Source organism: Triticum aestivum, chromosome 2A, assembly GCF_018294505.1.
Source record: "Triticum aestivum cultivar Chinese Spring chromosome 2A, IWGSC CS RefSeq v2.1, whole genome shotgun sequence".
NCBI lineage: Eukaryota > Viridiplantae > Streptophyta > Magnoliopsida > Poales > Poaceae > Triticum > Triticum aestivum.
Window position 1 is genome coordinate 340,161,192 of NC_057797.1, and position 5,692 is coordinate 340,166,883.

The 5,692-nt window shown below is 47.2% G+C and overlaps 1 long non-coding RNA gene across 1 annotated transcript; it reads left to right on the forward strand.

The window, feature by feature from the left end:
• Nucleotides 1–2,947: 2,947 nt before the first annotated feature.
• LOC123185260 (uncharacterized) lies at nt 2,948–4,033 on the forward strand. Its single transcript, XR_006493273.1, has 3 exons — nt 2,948–3,191; nt 3,277–3,493; nt 3,974–4,033. It is a non-coding gene; the product is annotated as an uncharacterized lncRNA (long non-coding RNA).
• Nucleotides 4,034–5,692: the final 1,659 nt, after the last annotated feature.

Below are 5,692 nucleotides of genomic sequence, written 5' to 3' on the forward strand. Positions count from 1 at the left end.
GTCCGTCCAACTTATTGTTGGAAAGGAGGGGGTTTTGTGATTTGATGGCTCATTGGGCATTACTGCGGTGCTTCGATCGGGGTAGTCTACCGTCACTCTACTATGGAGTAATTTAGTGCATGGCTGGTGGACCTCGATGTTGGCTGTCCCACACATCGGCGAAAGTGAGTAATTTAGTGCATGGCTAGAGGAGGATCCGCATGGTAGAGCGTGTCCACTGTTTTTCAAAAGAAAAAATCATTACAGCAAGCGTTTCCACTCTTACGACGAAGGAGTGCGAAACACGGCAGCCACTTGAATATACACAGTGCTCCTACTACTAGGCATGTGCAGTGGTTCATACGTCAGTACTACACAATCTTGTTGCTAGTGTAGTAAGATATGATGATAACAAATGATGTTGTGTGCATGTCAACTACTCCTATATGTAACAAATACACAAAGAGGAAACAACTATATTGAGATGAGAATGTAACCAAACACACCCACACGCTTTGTGCTACAGTGACTGATCTGCACCGTCTGAGTTTGATCCAACGGTCATGTTGCGCCGAGACATGGACATGCCCATGCAGAGGGCGCCTAAACACCACCGAAGTCCCTCTCCTTCTCGAGGCACACGACGTTGGTGATGCAGGGTGCAACCGCCCGCAGAGCCCGCTCCCGGTCGACAGGAGCCAGCTCGTCAAAGACGGCGTCCAATGGCACGAATGGATTCCGGTGACGGAGCCTTGAAAGGATTCGCCCGGCAACGGCGACAGCAGCCCGCAACCCCTCCTTGTCCAGCTCAGCCCCCACCATCACGCAGAGACGGCTCAGCTCCTCGGAGATATAGGTGAAGAAGGAGACCAGGTTAGGAAGCCGCAGCTTGTTGAAGTCGACCGGGTGGTCGAACGGGTTTAGCCCGATGGCCGACATCGTTGCGCTGGCACGACGGTAGGCATCGCGCAGCCGCAACACGTGTGTGGCAACTTGGTTCACCAAGTGGCTGAGGCGATCCTGGACCTCGTCACGATCGGCCCGCTCGCGCTCTAGCCGGCTCCCCTGACGGCCTATCGTATCTCCCGCTTTCTGTAGCAACGCCGCCGACGCCTCAAGCATCTTTGTAGTGGACGCCTGCCGCTTTTGAAGCTCTGTGAACTCCCGCACATAACGGAGGAGCATGGCACTCCTCTCCTCCTTGAGCTCACGGAGCTCCACGTCCTTGCCCTGAGCTCCGCATCCTTGGCATGGAGCTCCTGTGTCAGGAGCCTCACCTCGGACTCCGTGATCTGCTGCGCCACCATGGCACCAGGTAGAAGCAATGGGGAGACGAAGCAAAGGGGGCGAAACGGCAGAAAGGCAATGCAATCTACGGGAAGGCGGAGGGAGCAGGGAATCTTTTGGTTTTCACCACGGTAAAACACCAGTCGACGACTTCTCACATCAGGGAGCGGTGGGTTTTTACAGGCGGAGTCATCGTGACTAATTGCTGCCGCGCCTGCTCCCGTCAATCAAAAAATTAAAAATCCTGCCGTGCCTGCTCCCGTCAATCAAAAAAATAAAAATCCTGCCGCACCCAAACACCAGAGCAACGCCGCGGTGGATATTTATATTTACCTGCCGGCAAGTAGATAAAAAAGGGGTAAAAAAAATGTGGCGGCGGCCTAGCTAATCGGTCGAACTAGCCCAACTAGCTAGCCACCGTGCTTCACTGATGTACTCGGCGGGAAAGGTGGTCTTTCGTGATTTGACGACTCATTTACTTGCTTCGGTGCTACGACCGAGGAGGACCCAGAATACGCGTGGTAGGGCGTCCCACGTCAGGAAGAATATATGCGTGCACCACCCGGGAGGACCCCGAAACCGCGTGGTAGGGTGTGCCACGTCTCGGCACGGAGGAAAAATGTGCGTGTAAAAATATACTGTATCAGACGTAGTACCTATGGTTCGACCTCGGGACCCAGCCAGTCGGTCGAAAACACCCCACTAGCTACACAGCTTCATCATGCAAACGTGGCACGGAGGATAGATGTGGTTAGCTCCGTCTTGACCAGCCACAATGTCTCTTGTTCTAGGCGATTCTTCTATTTTCCAAGCTTTTTTTTAGTTGTAATAACACCACGGAAAGCTAGCGCCGCTCTTCGTGTGTGCCCGTGCAAAGGTTAGACGATGGAGAGAAGAGAGATTGAGATCGCAGACCTGGGACCCACCACTAAGTGAAACAACGTTCATGCACGTGTTGACGAGGCACTCCCTCTACTCTACTCAACGAAAGTATTGTATAAATAAAATCAAGTTATGGGTTTTAACATCCCAATTTTTCTAAATTAGGATGTTAATAGATCATTCTTATACATATCATATTTTTATTGCATTATTTGCTTTTTCAGAATATTCAAATCATTATGCAACAAAGGCAATTTATTGGAGCGGAGATAACATGACTTCTCCCCTGTTTTAAAATGTTCATAATGTGCATAATATTATTTCCAGTTCGTTTGATATGTTCTCGTAAATTTTTTGTAATCTCCTAAATATTTTAATTGTGTGTTATTTTACTGTTTGTGTGGCCTTTTGCATCAAAATGAATTTCTAAAATTGCATTAGGTGAGGAACTAGCGTTCCTGTAGTTTATATTAGCAGTATAGATTTTACTGTGTGTCTAGGTATTTTTATTTAGATTTTATGTTGTGTATGTTATTTTATTTATTTTTGCTGCTATAGTTTTTGTCTAAAAAAAAGAAGCAGTGCCGCATAGCGCACTTTGCGGCCTAGCTAGCCGCAGCCCAGCCGCCAGCCAGCGCAGCGCAGCTGCGGCCCAGTCCCCCGCGCCTCCCAGCCCCAGCAAAGCGGTTCGCCGCAGCCTCGCCCGATTCGCCCCGCGAGCCCGCACCCAATCCACCCCTCGCCTCCAGCCACTGACTAGCGGGCCCCGCGCCTGTTCGTCCTCTTCCCTGAGCCGAGCACCGCACCGCACGCAGCTGAAGCCGAGCCCGGATCGCTCTTGTGCCCTGGTTGATTCCGTGTGCTCCAGGGACTCCGTACGCGAGCAAAGGACCCCAGGGAAACCCCGCACCCCCTGTCCCGATCTTCCCCGTTGTCGCACGCCTCTTTCTCTCTTTCCCCACCGCTAGAGCACTGCCTCTCTGGTATTGGATCTCGCCGGAGGAGCTCGAGGTCGCCGTCGTTCACCGCCTGTTTCTGATGCCGTAAGATCACCCCCGGCCGCTCCGCTTGTTCCTCTCGGACCCCCTCTCTGTTGCCGCTCGTTTGACACCTCGGGGTGACCTGTAGACCACCAGAACGACGCCGCCGCCAATGCTCGATTTCACCGGAGCACCGAGGTTCACCTCGCCACCGTCGCCTACAGAGGGCGTATCGCCACCGTCCGACACCACCACCACCTCCGCCACTTGTCGTTGAACCCATCCGCCACTTCACCCTCGCCGGAGACCCACCAGAGAGCCGCCGCCGACGACGACCGACCGCCGCCACCGTTTTTCCGTTTCTGGTGAGCACACACACGCACAGGAGGTCTTCAACCAATCACCCGCTGCCACGTGGCACTTCGCTACAGGAACAACACAGGAGTTCTCTACAGTACCAGGAGTTTTCTGTTTTCCTTTTTGTTTTATTTTCAGATTTCACCAAAACTTCCATTAGCTATAACTCCTAATCTGTATATCCAAATTAGGTATTCTTTTTCCTATGCACTCACAAAAATCAGCACATTATCACAGTACCAACTTTGCACATGTTTGCACTATTCAAATTTGAATTCATTTGAATTTGAATCAAATCTTCCGGAGGCCGTAACTTTCAAACCGTTTATCGGAATTGATTGTTTCTTTTTGCTTTGTGACCGTAGTGCAATTTAGGTGCTGTTATGCTGCTGTTGTTGAGTTTTAAAAATGGTTTTGTTGCTGTTGGTTTTGTTTTGGTTCTATTCATGTTCCGGTGATTGATTTGTTGAATTGTGTGAAACGTGTAGATTGTCCGGAGTGCGACGCGAGCTATTGTCAGGAGTGTGACTTTCTGAACCAGAACCAAGGCAAGTTACATGTTGATCATCCTTTACCTATTGTTTTCTATGCATGTATTTATATAACACCTTGAATATATGCATGTATAGGATTACTATATTATTTTGCTATGCTGTTGAGCTATCTTCCCGTCTTTGTAAATCGTGGTAGTTGTAGGTTGTTATGCTTTGTAGACGGGGTGGTTCATGTATTCATTCAGCTTATGTGAGGATTATATATATAATAATTTGAGTAGTAACTCAGGATTTAATTCACCTTTGGGCGGAAGTGGTATTGCTAGGGTGGTTTCAAGAACATCATGGTTTATACCCTCTGAATGTAAGTGGATGGCTGCCCAGGCTCAAAAAGATCAGACAGACTTAGTGACTAGTAGCTTCCATGTGCGACCACTTGCTAAATGGGCTCTGGCTTAGTTAATCAGTTGTGGGACCCTTACCCGGATGTGCCAGCAGATGTAGGTATAATAGTTGGGATGGGCCTCCTGTTGGGACTAGGGGACTGCTTCTGAAAGACTTCGTCTGAATCTTCGGGTTGGGTCCAGTGGGTAAAGCGTACTAAACTCTGCAGAGTAATAAAACTAATCATGATTAGCCGTGCCCCCGGTTATGTGTAAATTTGAGCCACTATGCCATTACAGTTGTTGGATGATCTTGACAAATGTGACACTTCATAATATTTGTGGGCAACTTAATAAAAGCTTAGGTTGGAGTTGATTTTGCCAACTCAACCTTGTGCATTTAATTGTAGTAATAAAAGAACTAAATAAAATTTGACTATTAGGTAGTTATGAGGACAAAATCAACTTTCTGCAAAAACAAACCCTCAAGCCTTCCTTTTGATATACAATGCATATACATGTAGGTCTACTTTATTATTACTCCTGTGTAACTTGCCAATGCATTCCAAGTATTGACCTATATGGCTGCAACGTCTCATGTTGCAGGATATTCAGACGAAGAGTAAGGTACCGTTAGGGTCGCGAGTCTGCACTCAACATCGCCAGTGGGCTATGATGGGACTCATCGTTATTTTCTGCTACTTTCCGTTGTTTGATTGAATAAAGCTAGCCAAGCGCTATGCAGATTGTTTTATTTTATACATTCTAGATCATACGTTGTAATAAATGATGCACTTGCTATTCTGGTATTCATCTATACTGTGTGTGCTAGCGAGTTCGATCCAAGGACTAGCACGGTAAGCACAGAGACTCAAATCCTTCAAGGTTTGGTCGTTACAGATGGCATCAGAGCAGTGTGTTGACTGTAGGACGTGACCCTAGAAAATGGATTAGAAAAGCCATAGGAGTGAAAGTTATTTTATAAACTAGCTAGACTTTTTGCTATTTATTAGTTAACCCCCTCAAGTATCTTGAACAGTTAAGTAGGAGCTAGTGTTGAGACCACCATTCATGTTTTTTTTATATTGCAACGTTATCGTGTTAGCGTATCTGATTATGCCCACTTTCATGGTATGAAGATACTAGATTGTTTGCTTGATTGGTAGTTGTTTGTTAAATTGCTTAGTGTCGAAATTATTCGACTATATATATATATAATATTACCATATTGTTTGTTGTTTGTTTGTTGGTGTTATTCATTGTTGTGTTTTGTTGGCTTGATCATATTATGCATATGGGTAGAATATATTTATATATACATAGCCTTGGC